This window comes from Mchenga conophoros, linkage group LG18 (assembly GCF_057382185.1).
Source record: "Mchenga conophoros isolate Kocher_MC1m ecotype Shallow Benthic linkage group LG18, M_conophoros_male_GT1.1, whole genome shotgun sequence".
NCBI classification, from domain to species: Eukaryota; Metazoa; Chordata; class Actinopteri; order Cichliformes; family Cichlidae; genus Mchenga; species Mchenga conophoros.
Window position 1 is genome coordinate 12,989,636 of NC_140543.1, and position 19,343 is coordinate 13,008,978.

At 40.4% G+C, this 19,343-nt stretch overlaps 1 protein-coding gene across 17 annotated transcripts in view; it reads left to right on the forward strand.

The window, feature by feature from the left end:
• Window positions 1-19,343, forward strand: part of LOC146553336 (receptor-type tyrosine-protein phosphatase F) — a 163,477-nt gene that overhangs the window by 26,953 nt on the left and 117,181 nt on the right. For 3 of the 17 annotated variants that reach the window (XM_085254649.1, XM_085254645.1, XM_085254652.1), the window contains exon 1: window positions 16,895-17,254. The exons of 1 other annotated variant lie outside the window; for it this stretch is intronic. The gene's annotated coding sequence lies outside the window, so the exon portion shown is untranslated. Of the gene's footprint in view, window positions 1-16,892; window positions 17,255-19,343 lie in introns of those variants that run through there. 13 more of the 17 variants (XM_085254650.1, XM_085254653.1, XM_085254648.1 and 10 more) reach the window with 7 other exon arrangements.

Genomic DNA, 19,343 nt, shown 5'->3' on the forward strand with positions numbered 1-19,343 from the left:
TTGGGTAGTTTCTTGCGGTTCCTCTGAATTGTTGTTTTTTATTTAGTTTGCACATACTGTTCTGAATCCTGCTCTATAGTCCTTCGGAGGCACTCACAGGTCTACGTCAGAGAAGGTCCTTTTTTTTTCCTCCCTTGGAAACGGCGCCAAAGTTTAACGTGACAGTTCGTGCGGTCAAAACATGGACAAAGATGCGTACCGCCCTTAAACGGCCCACTAGTTCCTGCGATGGAAAAAAAAAAAACTGCCTATTGTGACAGTCTTGGCTTTGCTCCACTTACCCCCCACCTCCGCCCCTTGACCTCTTCATTAGATAAATAGGCCAGTCTATTCTCTGGCCTTCAGTTGTGATTGACAGCATCTGGCTGTTTCCGATACCCACCGTGAGAAATGTGGAGACAAAAGCCTCCATCTCCTCCATTTTCTCACAGCTTCCTCTTCTTTCTTGCTCCCTTGTATATGTCTCTCAGAAACGGAGCATGTATGATATCATACTTCTTTGAATGATCCACCGATATAATGGAGGGGTGGGACAGAGCAGATGCTGATTTTCCCCACTCAGGGTGTTATTTTTCAAGAGGAAGTAAAATTGATTGGTCACACTTTGCATAAGGATGGCAGTAATAGGTCCTCATGTGATAACAATGCTGTACTGCATGCCATTTTCCTCAGACATATCTTCATACATTCCTGCGAGGATTTAGGCACATTAGGAAAATTATTTGGTGGGTCAAGTTAATGCACCAGCACAAGCTCCGCAGCTGATTTTCTCAGAACATCCTTCACTCCTTTGCTGCACGGCTTCTCTTAGTCTTTTGTTTTCATTAATATACTAAGTGTTTTATGCTCTTGGAATTAGCTGCAGTTAAAGATGTGATGAAAATCTGTTAATAAACAGGGGTTTGGTCTACATTTAGATGGAAGTTTCTAAACCCCTTCCTAGATTCAATTCAGTGTATAAACTTAGTAGATTATATTTATTGTTAACTGATTTTTCTTTTATTAGTTGATGAATTGTTTGTGCAACTGGTTTGTTTAACCAGCTGCACAGACAGCAAAAATAATTAATGTATAATGATGATTCAGAGTTGTAAATCTTTATATTTATGACACTGGAATCAATAAATAAATGTCAGGCAGGCTTGCCTGGTAAATTATTTCTCACTGATCCTCACGATTATAGGTATTCTATTCTGTTGGGATCGCTGTCAATTAATTGACCATTTGTTTCAGAACCAATCCAATATGACATTTACTCCTGTGCGTTGTGCCATTAAACTATGTAACTGTGTTTGTGATAGAGAGCCATCTAGAACTCTGTTTGACCAAAGACTATATTCTGAGTGTGTTCTGGCCTTCGGCAGAGGAGAGGAAAAATATACACAGTCCTGCCAAATTAATTTAGAGAGTCAGAACCTGTATTAGAAAAAGTACTAAACTGTGTTGCTCAGATGTTATGGAAACTGCCAACCCAGGCCTGTATGTTATGATGTGCTTGAAAGCTAAGCATTTTATCAGCACTTCTGTCTCCTTACTTTATGTGCACTAGCACAGCCGGACAGGCAATCTATCAGCCAGCAAATATAGTGTGCGTCACTGAGAAAAGTGCCCCAGCAGAGTGTGAGTGCCACACACATCCATATGTCTAATGTCCATGATGTCTGGTGTCCTTGGCTTGAAATTCAAAACTGTTGGTCTCCGTTAAAGCAAAACATGTAATTTTGCTAAAAGCTTTTTTCAAACTGCAAACATTTTGGCATTATTGCGTGCGCTGGTATGCTGTATGTACATGTACTTTAGACATAAATGGGATAATTAATTGCGATTTACCCCTGTGAGTCTTATTTCCCCTGAAATGTGTCACATTTTTATTAATGGAGTGAGAGTTAACACAAGGTGCCTTTAAAAAAAACCCTAAATTGATTTATTCCATATTTAACTCCTTTACTAAGATGGTACATGACCAAATGAAGCTCATTGTTAGATTAGAAGTGCTTTCTGAAGTAATGTTTGCACCCTCCTCTTATACAGCTCATTTGGTGCAGGGCAGTCTGACAGTTTCCAAAGAACAGGCCTCGGGGAATGCAGTGCACACGTCTGATGTCATATCTCCTTGGTCCAGCACTTGTTCTTTTGGAGCTTTGCTGAACCAATCCTGCTCCCCATACTTACCAGACCCCCAGGCCCCACTTTGATCTCACTTAACAACCAGGACAGCAGTTCAAGCATCTTGTTATATTTGACTGTTTAATCCATCAAATGTGTTTGTCTCAGCAATAGGCTAATGAACATCTCTATCAGAGCCTTGCCGCTGCCGAATGACTTCTGTGATAGCAAGTTTATGCAGGATAGAGTTGCATGAAATTTAAAAAGGGTAATTGCTTGTTTCTGCAAATTGCTTATGTCTGTATATTAGTAAGTGCAATGCTTATTTTCCACACTTTCTCTAAAATAACGTGCACTTTGCACAAAGGACAACGAATTACACCATCATATTTATCATATTTAGCATGCAATTCTACTGCTGTGTTCCATGTTCTTGGTTGGTTGACTTTTGATTTATTTTTATTTTATTTTTTTTAACACAATTTTAGTAGAGCAAAGGAATTAGACTGCTGATTCAGCCTTTTAGGTTGTGTCCCTCTGCTAGCATGTCCAATACAATCTACTGTATCATCCTCCCTGTGGCTAAAATGCCAAGCCACTAAGCAAAATGTCTCAACTAATTAGGGACTTCTGAGCGAAGCTGTAGTAGTGCATCATGACGAAACTTTCTTTTTTTTTCTCTCCTCTTTTCTTTTTCTATCTTTTAGCTATATTTTCACACTGAAATCAAACAACTAGACGCTAGTGTACCGAGCAGAACAGCTTTGGCAGGAGACTTGATATGGAAAATGTCTTTAATTGGAGTCACAGACATCCGTCGTAATTATCGGGAGTGTACGGTGTTCTTCAGAAATGATGGAGTTTACACAGAAAAATGCTGGAATCTCAACAGATGTGCTGGAACTGAAGAGAAGCAGTAAACTGCATGTATTGGAGACATTTTTAAATGCTTTGCCAAGTTTATGGTATAGCCTTTTAGATCTAATGATGTCGTGTGTTTCTTTCATTTTTGGTAATCTGCTAAGATACCAGTCTTTTGTTTAAACGTTGTTGTGGAAAATCTCTTACAAATATTTTCTTTGTTACGGTTGAATACATTTTAGCACATCTTTGCTCTTTCCCGCACATTTTGCAAAATCCCACTGGGAGCCATACATTGTTGTAACTAATAGAATTTCTACGCTCTTCAAGGTCTGTTTCAACTCCTGACAGACATTTTCCTAGTTCACGTTCTCCGTGCTGCTTCTCCCAGATGCTCGGTACGTCTGATGTGTATTTCATAGTCGTTTACAGAATGCGCTCACTGTCACTTGATGTTCTTTTTTTTTATATATATATATTTGCCAAGAACCTTCAATTAGGTTTGAACTGTTTTTATATCTTTGGGGAGGTGATCCTTTTGTCTCCGTAATGTCTTTTGTTGTGGAAAACAAAGCCACCTGGATTCTGTGTGAACTCCATCGGGGTTGGATATAGCAGACGAGGATGTATCCTGTTCATGAGGATGTATGGACTATCACAAGGATTGTCAGTTCTCATTTGTTTATTTCACAGCAAGCACTCTGGCGACGCAAACTGACTGGCTCTCCTCGAGAGTATCTTGTGTATGTCAGTCTGTATTATTGATGCAGAGAACCATGTAGAAAGGATAGCCCTCAAGGATGTCTGTCTCTATGTATGGAGGAAAGCCTCTGTTGGCCCCAGATTCTAACCTTGTGAACCCAACCTTGTGGGGCGATCGTGGCTCAAGAGTTGGGAGTTCGCCTTGTAATCGGAAGGTTGCCGGTTCGAGCCCCGGCTTGGACAGTCTCGGTCGTTGTGTCCTTGGGCAAGACACTTCACCCGTTTCCTACTGGTGGTGGTCAGAGGGCCCGGTGGCGCCAGTGTCCGGCAGCCTCGCCTCTGTCAGTGCGCCCCAGGGTGGCTGTGGCTACAATGTAGCTTGCCATCACCAGTGTGTGAATGTGTGTGTGAATGGGTGGATGACTGGATATGTAAAGCGCTTTGGGGTCCTTAGGGACTAGTAAAGCGCTATATAAATACAGGCCATTACCATTACCAACAACGATTTACTGGGCCCAAACTTTAAATCTGTATGCCATATGTGTCAGGTCACCAACATTTACACGTATACTCGAGGCAGGGTTCTTGTATGTAGACTTCAAAATGATTAGGATCATTCTTTTAACTCATTGTGTTACTAAGACAGTAAATCAGAACTCCAATTATCACAACAGCTACTTTCACAATCACTGACTTATTAATTTTCTTTTATTATCAATTAATTCAGTAACTAATCATTTTTGACTTCAGATTAAAACCAGTAAACTGAGGAAAGCACATCACAAGCCCCTCAGGTCTAATGCAGTGTAGGTTTTCAGTTATTAGTTCAAGTGAAACTAATGGAGATTTAAGTTGTTACCACAGACTCTGACTGCTGGCATTCCAACAAGACTTGGCTGTTGCTGTCCTCTAATAAACAGCATATATTACCTCTGTTAGCAGCTTTCACTTTGTCAAGTGCCTATTAAATTTAGGGCTGACAGTAAGCTTGCTAAGGCTGGTTTGCATGCATATTATACCGCTACTTATAACTTTAATGCGGAGGCTTGTATCTTTGGCTACAGTGTCCTAAAATCATATTATGATATTTATTATTTCATGTTATTAGTAAAAACACAGGGTAAGAGTGAGGTGAGCCAGAATACTGATGTACGGGATTTCTCGCAGCTTAAGTGAAGACATCTCTATTCTTCGGTGCCTCCTTGCACGTCTGTGATCTTTCAGCCTCCCTTTTCCACTTTCGCAGTTTGCATAGACGTTTGATAAACCTTACACCAGGAGATGGATTTCCCAGCCAACCTAGCTCTCAAGTAATGGGAATCTAGAGCGTAACAAATGGTGGTGCCAGTAAAGTGTTGGCTCCGCTGGGTGTGCAGGTGGTCCTCCATTCCCCTTGTCAAACCCCCCACTGCTCCCCCAAAGTGGCCATGGAGACTTGAGCAAGATTATTTTGGAGTTCAGGTTACAGACCAGCTCTTTCACTGCCTATTAGTCACACCCCAATTTCTGTGATAGGATTTTTTTCGTTTCCCCTCGCGTTTTGTAAATGTACACACAGCCTTTCCCCTTCAAATTTGAAAGGTCGTAGCTTGTTTTTAGAAATACTTGTCTGCTTTGATTATTTTCATCTTAACAACGGTGCTGCGCCTGTGGTAAGCTGGTGTCATTTAGCCTTTAAACGTGAGAACTGTGGTGCAATCTCCACTTGACCTAAATTAGGAATAAAAGGTTTGCAGTAGAGTTAACAGGAAATATTAATTTTGGATTTCAATGATTTCAGAGTATTTTCCCTTAGATGGGATCGTTGTTTTCTTTAAACCTTACTCTCACTAAGCCAATAATGTGTATTGATTGGATTTTACCCGTGTGTTTGCACTTGCAAATCAAAGCCTGTGTGTTTTTGTGTCCAAAAAAAGCTGCAAGAGTTTGAGCAGATTTCACTGTTAGTGTATGTGTAATATTTACAGAAGGAGAAACCTATGCAAATACTGTATATCAAATGGCACGCCTAACTGGGCGATACATAATATGCAATATTTAGATAACAATAAACCCTCAGTAATGATTTAGATTTTATGTGGCAGACCAACTTGCTGTTTAAATTTGAGTCATATTTTGCCCCAGAGACCATTCCTATTTCTCCACTTGTATTATTCAGTTACTGTTTAGCTACTTTATTTAAATTGCCAATTTAGTTTAGGTATTTGACATTTAGACTAATTTGCATAGTCACTTAAGGGACACGGGGTTAGTTTAATTCAGCAGTGAACATATTTTTCTGCCATGGTGGCTTGTATTGGCCATCTGGTGACAGAATTTCAAAGTCTCTCCCCTTGAAAATTAGTCACAGGGTTCCCTCAAGAATGCATTTTTATATGTCTGAGTTAATATATACACCTGTACAGTTTAATGAAATTTGATACAGCTGACTTGAAATAAATGATGATGAGATTTTTTCCCAAGTCAACTGGATGGCTATTTGTCACAGTGTGCGGCAGCACTCTGTATGAAGTTGCGAAGAAGACCCAAAATGCAGACACCAAGGAACAGGGAACAAAACTTGAATGTTAACAAAAAGCGAGCCGTTTAATATGGCTGATAAAAAGGTACAAAAACAAAAGGTAGATGCACACAGGAGACAACCTAACTAGAGCTAAACTGGGAAAATTAAATGCTGAACAAAGAACAAAACCTTAAACATGGAAAAATCCTGGAAACATGACATGGAACAACAGACGACCTGAAAATGAATGAACAAACACACAGACTAAATACACACAAGGGTGATGAGGGGTAGGCAGCACGGTGGCACGGTGGTTAGCACTGTTGCCGCACAGCAAGAAGGTCCTGAGTTCAATTCCACCATCAGGCCGGGGTCTTTCTGTGTGGAGTTTGCATGTTCTCCCCGTGTTTGCGTGGGTTCTCTCCGGGTACTCCGGCTTCCTCCCACCGTCCAAAGACATGCAGCTTGTGGGGATAGGTTAATTGGATAATTCAAATTGCCACTAGGTGTGAATGTGCGAGTGAATCTGAGTGTGAATGGTTGACTGTCCCGATGTGTTAGCCCTGCGACAGACTGGCGACCTGTCCAGGGTGTACCCCGCCTCTCGCCCTATGACAGCTGGGATAGGCTCCAGCGCCCCCCGCGACCCTGAAAAGGATAAGCGGTAGCGAATGGATGGTAATGAGGGGAAGTGGAAACACATGGGGAAACGGCTGACACTAATCTGACATAACGAGACAAAGGAAGCAAAGCTGACTATACTGACATAGGACACAGACCTTCAAAATAAAACAGGAAACATGAGACGCAGACATGATAACACAAACTTGATAACATAAGACACGCATCATGAAACACAAAGGGTGAGAGAAACTTAAATACAGGGGAAGAAAACACAAGGGGGATCTAATAAACAAATGAACTTCGATAACTTAATGAACTTAAACATAAACATCAAAATAAACTAAAACTAAAACGCTGGGTCAACAGACCCAGGAACGTGACAGCTATTATGTTTTGTTTTAACAGTGTATTCAGCACTGTGCAAAAAAGAAAATGGGAATTTTTGTAGACACAACATTATTTGTGGGTCAACGTTAAGTAGCTTAACAAACAAAGAATTCCTCTGAAAATGGTCAAGTACAAGGACTGGATTGAAAATGAGTGAAAAAGTAGCCAATGTCCAAAGAAAGACTTTGGGAGGCCTTCAGAAAGGTTAGACAACAATTGCTCAAGACTTGCATGAAACGCAAAATATATTTTATTATATTTTCTTAACATTTACTGCTATCTGTAATAATAATATTCACCAGCATGACTGTGGCGATAGACCGGGTCATCCATTAAAACTCTTGGTTTTAATCTTTAGATTTCCTAGTGTGGTGTTGAACTGTTATTGGGACACTCATCCCCAGAATCGCCCCAGTGTACCATTAAAGTACGAACGGTCATAAAGATCAGATTATTCGATTATTATTAAAAACAAAGGAAGACTTTTAGAAACTAAGCTCTTCCTCTTTGTAGCTGTTGTTTTGCCAACTGAGCCCTCAAGCATAAACCTAGCCCACATGTGCAGATAATTGAATAGCATAAATCAGAATGAGAAATGCAACACAAATAAATGCATTTATTCATTATAGAGATCTGATCTTCTTTGTTTGTAATGCACCTTTTATTCTAAAATTGTTTAGGCTGATGCAGACAGCACCCTCATTGTGGTCACGCCTCTGTTGTGGTTACATATGTCTGCTGTATATACCTGAAATATGAAATCAGGCCTGAACTGCAGTAACCTTCCTGTCGGGGTTGATTATCAGTTGGACATATTTTTGACTGTAGTCTACATAGCGTGTTGCACCTGATTTTTTTAGAAATATATTAAAATGCAAATCTTATTACAGATCCATACATACAGTTTACATTTAAAAGTCAAATGTGGATTCATGAGCAGGGTGGCACGTTTTCACATTTGACACATTTAGACTCAAAGGTCACGCTCAACAGACAAGTGTAGCCTGGTTCGTTGTCGCACCATGATGAGAGGTGGCATTTGTCCACTATAATGCTGTTCTTAATATTAGTAGGAATATAACTGGAGGGGCAAAACTCATTAAAGAGCTCAGAAGAGATCTGAACATTTTCTGAGCAGGAAGCCGTTTTATAGGCGAGGATGCATCAGGAAATGCTGGAGGAAATTGCATCACGGTTCACCTAACATTTCAGTTTGGGGCTGTCCGATGGGATCAGCCGCAAGGCTCAGAGCAAACTGATCAAATAGTGGACGTAGTGGCTGTACCTTTACAGTCTAACTCTAAACTATGCTGCGAATCTTAAAAGTCTGATCTGTGATCACGGTGGCATGCTGTGTTTGCCGTGTAGTAATACCCACCATGTGACCTCTGCTATGGCTTTGACCTCTGCCTAAAATATTTGAATTCAGCCTGGGGAGGTATGCTAGTACAACGTTGCTTCAGTGTTACCAGCGTGGTGTCCCACTTTATGCCATGCTGGTGCTTCAGACAGTGGGGAGCCTTGATGGAATTTAGTAACTCCAGGAATGCTGATCTCTTTGCCGCGCCCAGTGTGAACACTCTAATGCAGAAAACCCATAATAAGAATAAATCTAATTTAATTTTCGATGTGACCTATGAGGGTTCTCAAGAAAACCTCCAAAATACTGGCATTTGGTATGCAGTTAGATGATATCTCAGTCAGTAAAGCTAGTATCAAGTGGATTATGTTCATTGCAACTAATATATTTCTTTAAGGGTAACCAACATGAAATGGGATTTTCAAAATTAAAAGGGACTTGGATATAACATAACAAATTATCTCAAGAATAGAACATCCGAGTCTTCTGCTGTTTCAGTTAAACTCAGAAAGGTTTCAGTACCTTTTAATTTCTGTTTTGTGTTGCTGATCACGTCCTTGAAGTGCCTGGGTTTTTCCCTCATATGATCCACTGGAGTCTGAGAGAGCCGGCAGTTGCCCTGACTTGACTGTCAAAGTCCCAGAAGTCTTTGTAAGCTTAGACGTTGGGCTGACGGCACAAATATAAGTAAGACTTTTTCTGGGGATTGTTTTTTCAGCTGTATGGTTGGTACCTGTACAAATTTTCCAATGAAATATGTAAAAACCAGTCAAACATTAGTAATTGGATATGCTTGGATTTGACAAATTCTCTGTGAATTTAGGATTACCGTAGATGTGCAGGTATTTCCCCCTCGGTCTTGTGGAAAAACTCTTTCTTAGGACACTTTTTATTTCTGTGCCTGCCTCAGCCCTGCACTTAGCACTTCTACATTTAGTAAAACTCCCCCTTCAAAAGGTAAAAGTGGCACAGAGAGCTCTGAACATTTTGAAGAGCGAGGGGGGAAAAACAGTTTCCCCCTGGGGCACTTAAGCTCAGATCTTTGTCGTTATTAGCTGGCTTCTTTAGCCACGGAGTCCTCTTTATATAACGATGGAGAACAATGCCTCAAACCCATTTTGCCTGATCTGCCATGCGCTAGAAATCCCAGAGATAAGTAATAGAAGGTGTAACTCTTAAAAGGCTAAATGGAGTTGAATTGGAAGAAAGCGAAATGACTGGCTTTTTTCTCCATTAGCACACAGATTAATCCACTCATTTATTCCCTTTAAATTTATGAGGTACTGATGCTATAATAAGAAGTTTTGTATTGAATATTTCATTTCCTTAATTATTTTGGGATAGCTTTCTAGTCAGTTGAAGTCCATTTGTTACTCCATGCTATGAATTGTTAATTGAGGAGAAAAGCACTGAGATTTCCAGTAAGTTGTGGAAGGCTTAGATTAGTGTTTATCTTTGGCCAGTTATTTAGTTATACTGTTGGGTATATTTAATAGCACTAGGCATTAACTTATAGGGCCATCATCTTCTCATGCTTATCATTTAAAATTTGTAAAATATTAATCCGTCTTACTTTGAGGTCTCCTTTAAATCTAGATAAATTGTAGTTAAACAGATAAAGATACCTATTGAGTAATCTAACACTGCTGCAGTAAAAGAAAGATGCATTTAAAAATGATACTATTTTATACTAAATACAAATTAAAAAAAAAAAATTAAATTCTTTTTGCTGCTTTAAGCTGTGGAGTGATGATGATGTCATTTTTTCCCCCCATTTTGGTCAACAGAGGGCCCATTTTATTTTCCTTGTCAGTCAACCATTGCTGGAGAGAGCAACCCTGCATAATGCAAAATGGCCCAAGTGATGGATTACTCTTTTATTTGACAGGCTTTTCTTCGGCTGAAAGTATGTGTGTGCGTTTGCTAAGGGATCCATGCATGCTAGGTCTAAGGCTGACATGCAGAATTTGAATTACATGTAGTCATTTGCTAATATTCCAAATTTAAAAAAATGGGTACATTTAAACTATTATTAAGCAAAATTTGTTGTGTTGTCTCCTACATTGGGATACTTATTTAAATATATTTGAATTGCATTGTGGCAATTCCATTAACTAACTACCATTAACACTTCTAAAGCTATAAGCAATCAGCCCAGCATCAGCTATTCATGCAACAAGAAGATGGGTGACAAATGAAAGGGTTATTATGTTCCGCAGGGAATGTGGCTTGCTTGACGGCTGGATCACTGCAAATGAAAACATAGTTGTCCTGCGTGATCGCTTTTATCTGCGGCGAAGCATTTCTATCTTGATGGAAGCAGTCTTTTCCAGGATGACAGTCTCTCCCTACAAAAGGACACGAGGGGTCACTGATTGGTTTGACGAGCATGAAAGTGATGCAAATCATATCTTATCAGGATTATCGTGGCTCAAAATAGACCTTTAGGCAGTGACTATATAAGTAGGGAACAATGGTCTGCATATACGAGGCTTATTTTCATAGAAATCTGCTCATGTTTGTTATACTTGAGTAAATGAAACCCTATTCAACCAAAGAGGTTAAAAAATTTTTTATTACTGTGCTGTTGATTTTCCTTTCAGCTCTGGCTAAAATCCTCCTTGGGAGTTCTCAGAAATGGTGTTTGATCTCTCCAGATGTGTTTAAGAAACGTGTCAAATCAATATAAAGGCTTATCAAACCTCTTCTGGGGGCACATTGTGACTCGGTGCCTTACTAGGACATGTTGGTGTTTGTTTGTTTGTTTGTTTTTCTATTTAATTTGTGGTTTGTTTTCTTTCATAAGTGAACACAGCCTCCTCTAACAGAGGGAATAATTTCACGTCCCCTTTCTTTTTACTCCAGCAACGGGATGTACTGTGGTGCAAAGCAAGCTTCGGGAGATTTCACTAATGAGAGCTATTAACCACGTTGACGTTGATTTGTGGTTTTGAAAGCATCCTGTTGTGTTCAAGTTGTTTTTTTCTAAATGCTATTGGCAAATTATTAGGACAATGAAATGCTTTATTTGAACAAAATTGGGTTTGTTCTCTGGAAAATTCCTTAGAAATGCGAGAAGCACATTTCGTTCTGTTTTCGTGTGGCTGAAGTCCAATGCATATTGACGCTGGACACGCACAAAGCCTAGAGTGTATTAGAAAAGCAGTTGACACTTCTCTTCGTAGCCAGTCAGGATAATCATTTTCTTGAGTGCTAGCACAGTGTGCTCTGTTTGAGGTGGAAATTTATTGAAGGAAAGCATCTGGAAGGCGTTCCTGTCAGAGACAAAGTGTAGCCTTCTCTGGTTGGGAGAGACGACTCTGTGGGGCTTTTATTAGGAGCTTCTCACTGAAAGCTTTTCAGATTTATCAAAGTCTCCTCGGCGCAGGCCATACCTGCTGCATCTGAGCTATTGCAGAGACTATTCTTTAGTACATGTTTGTGTTCGAGTTTCTATTACCCGTTTGGATGCCGGCTTACATATATATAGAAATGTTCTCTTGGAACTGGACAAAATCTACATGATTAATTTGAAAAACTGCTGTCCAGAAATAATGGCAGTTTGTTGCATTTTGAGTAAAATGTGGAGTGAAAACCAGAGAACATTCAGGGACATATCTATTTCTCCATTGACAACATCTTCACAAAATTGGATGCATTGCAGAAACAGCTTGCATCTTTGCGGACAGCCTGTGAAATGTAACACTGCTGAACAGCTGGTCGCAGCACACCACAGCATTGCTTTCTCCACGCTGACTTTTTCTTTATTGGAAAACAAACTAGGCTGCTTTTGCTATCACTCTCTCCACCTACACAGAAGGTGAAACATCTAACGGCATCCTGGTCTTGTAACCTTTCAGTATACTTGCAAGAATGTGATGGATGTTTGTTTCTGTGTGTGGGTGTGGGTGTAGCTTTTTCTAAAAAATAAATAAATAAAAAAATGCATGTGACGGTAATCTCTGTGGAATGAACATTGATCAAAAAGACAAAAAGAGGTCGGAAAATTAGACCAGTCATATAAAGGTGATAAGAGACGTGAAATAAGCCATGTATGCTTGAGTGGATGACACTGAAGGTCACCTGCTGTGATACGTTTGGATCAGTGAAGCCAGTATCTATAGCAATGATTGCCAGTTTGCCCTTTGAAGTTGCAGACATGCACTGACTTCCCTGTCTTGCATGCTGTCTGTGACCCTGTTTATATGCCTTTTCACCCACTGGAGATCATCTTAGTGCTAGAGCAGCCAGTACAACTCCTCGGGAGCAGCACTGTGCAAGAATTAGGCATGCAAGATGAAACAGTATAAATGATGCAATGTCACTCGGGCTCAGTATTGCTTCTCATATTGCATATTTCACCCGAAAGCAACTTTTCCGAGCCACCCGCTTCTTTGCTTTGCCTGCCACCCCCATACCCCCTCACCGAGTGCCATATGCAAGGAAGTCATACTCTGGAGGGCTCAAGGAGCACAAAAGGCTAGAGGGTAGAGAGGGCCACAGCTCTGTAAAGTGCCTCAATGTCGCTTCATTTCCCCATTTTAATTGGGCTATCTAAATGCATCCCCGGTTTGTCAATACCCGCCGGGGTCCCAGATAAAAATGATTTGTCTCATGCATTCGGCGGCATGCTCTGCTGTTCCCCCTTAGAGAGCTTGCCCTGCTAGTTGTCAGCAGCACAGTGTAATGGAGAGCGCTAGTTGTTTTTCAACCAGTAGTAGTAGACAAGAGGTGCATTCCTGTAGAAGTTCCACCCTTTTTTTTTTTTCTGTACTTTGATTCTGTCACTCAGTAACAGTAAGCATATACACCCAGCGCTATGGAGACATTATAGGGCAAAGAGGCACAGAGACATATGCACAAATTCACATGAACTACATAACATAGGCCTATAGTTGTACAAGCATGTACACACGCCAGTACCCACTGAAGGTCAGCTCCATGAGACCAATCTTATCTGTGTTTTTATGTGCTCTGTGTCCTTGTCTTTTTTACACCTCCTGTTGCCATGTACCATCACTACCTCTCAGTGTTGGAGCCAGTGTTATCTGCAGACAGTCTTGAGAAAAAAATCAGGGCCAAAAGTGCGTCCTTGGTGGTGCGACTGTTAGGCAGAAGTCGCAAAAGATACATTTGTGCTGCATTTTAAAGCTAGCCATTTTGTGGTTTACTTACTCTGTGCAAGAGCTGCTTTTTATAATCCCCCGGGTGACCTCATGTATATATTAGTGTATATGTGTATGTTTGTATATATTGCTGCTACGTGCTTCCTGCAGATTTATTTTAAGTTATGATATGAACCATGTATGTAATGTAAATACCACAGCACACTATCTGGGGGTGAATTAGCTCACAGACTAATGGCAGTAACCAAGCCTCACTAAATTGTGAACTGGACTGGGAATTCTAAACTAACAGGTGTTACCCAGCTGTGCTTATGGGCACGATGACATAGTGCTAGTCTTAAGAGCCCATCAGCAGCAGCAGCACACTGACTTTCACAGCTCAGTGTTTACGACACAGGTCAGCATTTTTTCACTGGCATGCAGCCACAGTTCTGTCCATCAACTATTCCACTGAATGGGAAAATAAACCACATCTGTTTGGAGTGCTTTTTAAGGATTTTTAAATTTTTGTGGAGAAATTATATGTTTACATACGGCTATACATTATTTTAGACTGCAGTGTTTCAACAAATATGTCTTATTTTTGTAATGCTGTGGTCATTCATTTGCTTGGTACTCTGCTGGATCTATACCAAGAAACTTACCTCGAAGCAGAACCCTCTTAAAATGTTTTGGGAGACTTGTTAGATGGTGCAGACAGATATATTGATAAAGCCCAGGGCCAGTGTGATTCATCCCATCCTGCAGCAGCCAGTGCAGCATCCCATCAGATGAATGAAGGTACCACAGAGAAGCTGAGTTAAGATAGTTTGATTCATTGGCTCTTCACCTGCAAATAATCCTGGAGTTGCACAACAGATTTTATCCATGCATTTAAAATAAAGCCAGAAAAAAAAAAGCTATCTTAAAAAATAAATAAATCAAATTTACCCTAAAATGTATTAACTGAGGCTTGCAGACTGGCCTAAATCAAGGAGAGGCTGGCTCCTTCAGATTGAAGAGGTTGTCAACCCCTTTTTTTCAGCCTAATGAAATGAGCGGGGGATGGGTGGTTGTCACAATGTTATAAATTCTCTTGGTAGGGGTGCTTCCAACTCAATCCGAGCTCTTTGAAGGGGGTGGGGGGTGGGGCCAAAGATAAGTCCTAAAACAGCCTGAGCCTCAAAACCTCACTCGAGGCAACAGTTTTAATCTTGCATCTGGGCGGGGGGGTTCTTACTGCTCAGGTTCCATCTGTGTTTTGAGTTTTACATTACATTAAAATGAGATTACATTTGAAACAGTTCATGCTGTGCAGCTGACACAATACAGTAGCAAACATGACTGTAGCTTACAATTAATTTTCTCTCCCACACTGCTGTTGGGACCACCGACCAATGATCTTTACTCCTGCCTTTTACTTAAGTGTGATTTGTTCAACAGTTTCATCCCAGATTCATTTGACATTTGATGTGGCACAAGCTGTTTACACCCACAGATATACTTTTTCTCCTCTCCCCGGGGATGTGTGGGTGTAATAATTATTTTCCAGAAGGTTCTCTCAAACTCTCAAGAGAGTCTAAGAAAATACGAGGCTTCCAAAACATCCAGATTGTTCTGTTCTCCTTTTTGCAGATAGTTGTGATGTAGATTTCAGTAAGTTTCTATCCACGGTGCATGCATGATATCCCCATTTGTCTTTCAGTTCCGTTTTTTTTTTTTTTTTTTTTTTTTTTTTCCCCCCAAGCCCATGCAGCTGAAATATATTTATATTTTAGTCCCTTCAAATTGAATCACTTTTTAATCAGATGACCCACATCCAATTTGTTATAAGCTAGAAAGAATGTTAAGGATAAAACAATTCTTTCTCTTGCAGAAATGTCTGTTGTGTTCTCAGATCTGCAGCCTCCAGTAAAATCAGACTGTCTTCCATTGTTAACAACAAAGAGAAATGTAGAGCACGTTGCAGTTTGCCATTTCCTCCAGTAAAGTTTAAGCCTGGAACAGATTCAACATTCTTACTCTTGGTAAAAAGCTTTATTTGTCCTTTATAGAATCTCATTGTGATTGTCTTTTGTTATGTTAGTTTATTAAAGTTACTATACTGGCACTTTCCAGAATGAAACTAGCCCACAGCAGTCCAATTCTTAAAACTTAGTTCCACTTACATTAAAATCTAAGTAATATGAATCCTTTAAATATTATTGCAAAATGATGGCCTGTCTTTAAAATCTTATCCTTTCTTTGAATTCATTGAGTCATTGAACAGCATTTCCACTATATATATATATATATATAAATAAATAAAAAAAAATAAATAAAAAACCCCCCCCAAAAAAACCCCACATCATTATGTGGAGGGTGAAACATTGTTGAAGCGCTGTTCAATGAGTCAAGTTACAGTCCACACAGTATCATTGGGATAAATGAGCAAACCTCTCCCCAAGGTCCGGAGGCTCTGTGAGCTATTAAGGCACGGGCGTCTCGCATGGCGAAGCTCAGAGAGAGAGGGAATGTTTTTGGGGAAGAGAATGGTTGTGCTGACATCCTCTCTCGGTGCAATCCCTTGTCCTTGTAGGACAGAAGAGAAAACAGCACCAGAGGCTGACTTGGCTGTTCCTCTGAGCTCCGTCATAAATCCGACTGAACATTTCTGAACATCTGTTGTGGATGATTAGCTCCATGGCTAGCAGAGTTTGACCAGGGGGAGTGAGAACCAGTGTGTTTGCGAGTCGTGTATGTGTGTACTCGATGCCTTGCAGTTTTAAGAATGAGGGTTTTGCATATTTATCCCCCCTGACGCATCTTCTCCTTTTTTTCAATATATAGAGAGAAGGAAAAAATATTCTTGTAACTGTTACGTTATCCACAAAACACATTGGCGGGCATGTATTATCACAGTCCCTGGGGAATACTTGTTTAAGTCTCAAGGTCAAACTTAGTTAACCAGTTAAGTTTCACTAATAATGGCAGGGCAGATGCTTGAGTTTCATTTCAAAGCAAGAGTGAGGGCTCATTAGCCTGTGTGAGCTTACACTGGGACAGTCTTTTCCCTGGAAGGTGATCAATAGATAAGAGCCAGATACAGTCTCTAAGCAGCGGGAGTGCATCACAATCACATATACTCCTTCCCTTCTACGTGCAGGTAAACCACAAGATGATCATTGGTCAGAGTTCAAAAAGGTAAAGCCTCCTCCCTTTTCATACTGAAATTTGACACCATGACATCACACGGTGGGTTTGGCTTCTCCCAGGCAGTCCCCGACTGCCCTTCAGTGTGTGAACAAGCTGTGACTCTGAAGGATCTCTTCCCAAGCTACTCTGCGATATAGCCACAGCTGGAAACTTATTACTGGAGAGCAAAAAGACAGTTCTTCTGGTTTAATGAAATGCTGTGAATGGAATAACTAAGCAGGAACTGGAGACGACTTTCTCTCACACAGGGTATCTCTCACTTTCAGGAATAATCTTTTCCGATACTGCTGGATTTTCTTTTGTAGGATTTGGAAACTTGCTTTCTGGAATAAGTGCCTCGCAATAAAGAGGAATAAAAAGTATTTCTTTAAAATATTTCTTTATTTAAGTGGACCTACCTTAGATACATGGGTAAGTTCGAATTTTTTGCCACATAATCAGCCTGACATGAAAAAAACAGTTTTTTAGTTCCTAAAACAAGTAAAGAGGCACAGGTGCATTTTTTTTGAAAGTGGGTGAACTGTGTAAGATGGTGTGAATTTCATTTGCCTGTGTATCCCTCTCCCAGTACCCTGGTTTTTGTTTTGGGATCTAACTTCTTGCAACTTGCTTGGTATAATAAAAGTAACAATATAAGTTGATGTGTTACACTTCAGTGGTCAGGTATTTTCTTACTACTCTTTTGTCTCCCTTACTTTTGTCCTTGCTCACTCTTGCTTGTGAAGCCAAAACAATAGTTTAACCTCGTGTTGGCTTAGCTCTATTGGCTGGCTCTCTGGCAAATTGCCTTGTCTGGTGCAAGCCCTCCCCTACGTATTCAGAGGACTTTGAAAAGAAGGGCCATAGAATGTCCCTTAGCTACCGCTGCTAAGGTTAGACACCCTGCAGCTCTACTGCATTAGGCCTACGCTGAGGCTAAACAACCTGCTTTTTCAGTTGTCTATATCTCCCTGGGCAATCTCGAGGGTAAAATTTCAGGAACAAGAATTTCAGTTAGAAGTTGGCTACGAAAGGCTTTGAAATCCCAGATAATTGCAGAGGAGAACTTCTGAAAGTCACAAAATGTGATTTGTGGAAAATGGTTGAGTCTTGGTTGCCACAAAGCATATGCTGTAATGGGTGTTTCTTTGTGTGTCTTCAAATTTTGCTTTTCCTATAATTGTGAAGTACACCGTTATGAGTAAATCTGCAGGACTCTTTTTGATCCCGTTTAACCAGCTCTAAATGTTCCCTTCAGATGCAGTTGTGTGATAAATCTTTCAACTGAGAAAGTTTTTGACCGAGTTTTTTAATCTTGGCCACAGAAAATGTGGCAGTTGTTACTCAGTAACTCTGGAACACAAAAGGAGGGTTGATGTCAGTGGGAAAATCTTTTACTTTGACCTTTTCCATCAAAGCTGTCTTAAGCTTTCAAAAAACACAGCCAAGACAGCATGTTTGTTTCATTTTGTTTGGCCTTTGAAAGGGCCAGACGTCCCCATAAGTCTGCTCTGCTGTAATGGGAACTTTGTGCTATTTGTACCAAAAATCGGTTGTTGTTTTTTTTTTCTTTTTTGTTCAGTGTGGAATCTACCTCTGTTAGTGCTGATCTCAAGTGGTTCCCTTAGACTTACTTGAAAAAAAAAAAAGATGGTTCAGTTTGGTTCAAAATGTCCACTCAGCAGCTCTGTAGTGTCACAAAAATGACAAACTGTCAACTGTGGTCATTTGTTGAAACAGAGCGACTCTTGTCCACCTCTTGGGTGATCTGTAAGTCGATGTCCTTCACCTCCGCCGGGCAGGCCGTCCTCTTTTGCGACTGTGCCTCAGCCCCCTCATCAGCACTAACGTTCCAGAGAAACATTAAGTGATGTCCTGAGGAAATAACTGCAGCCATTTGTGTACCACTGCTCTTTTATTAAATTCCCAGACCAAACATGGCCTATATAATATGCTTTGCTCAAAAGGGTGTCTTGGTTGAAGTCTTTCCTTCTGAATAAATTACCCTGTGAGGAACAGTCAGTCACTCAATCTCTCTCCCTAACGGATTCCTCAAAAGTAATTATGGGCTGAGCATATGGATTTTTCCATAGAACTTGATTTCTCATCATTGGTGGATTGGGTGATGTGTAATGACTTGTTAACGCATGACAGATTTGCTTAATCACTCTCATGCCTGTTGGGACAAGAAAGAAGTTGCTTACAATCACAGATCAATCTCTGTGAAGGCGGCTGTGTCAGTGGAGCAAGACATTTGCCGCGACACATACTGTAAATAGAAAACACAGAAGGGTTTGTTGGGTTGTTCAAGTTCAAAGCTTTGATGCTGATGCTTAAACAAATTCTTTGGTCTCAGACTTTAAAATCTTGGCAGAGGCGAGGGGGGTGTTCATTCGTTGGGTGTCAGCAATTGTTGCCCGACGCTGACAAGGTCATAGGTAGTTGTTTTATGTTGACGAGGCCCAATTCTCAATACTAAATAAACATGTTTACACAGTTAACATGTTTATGAGTGTGACAG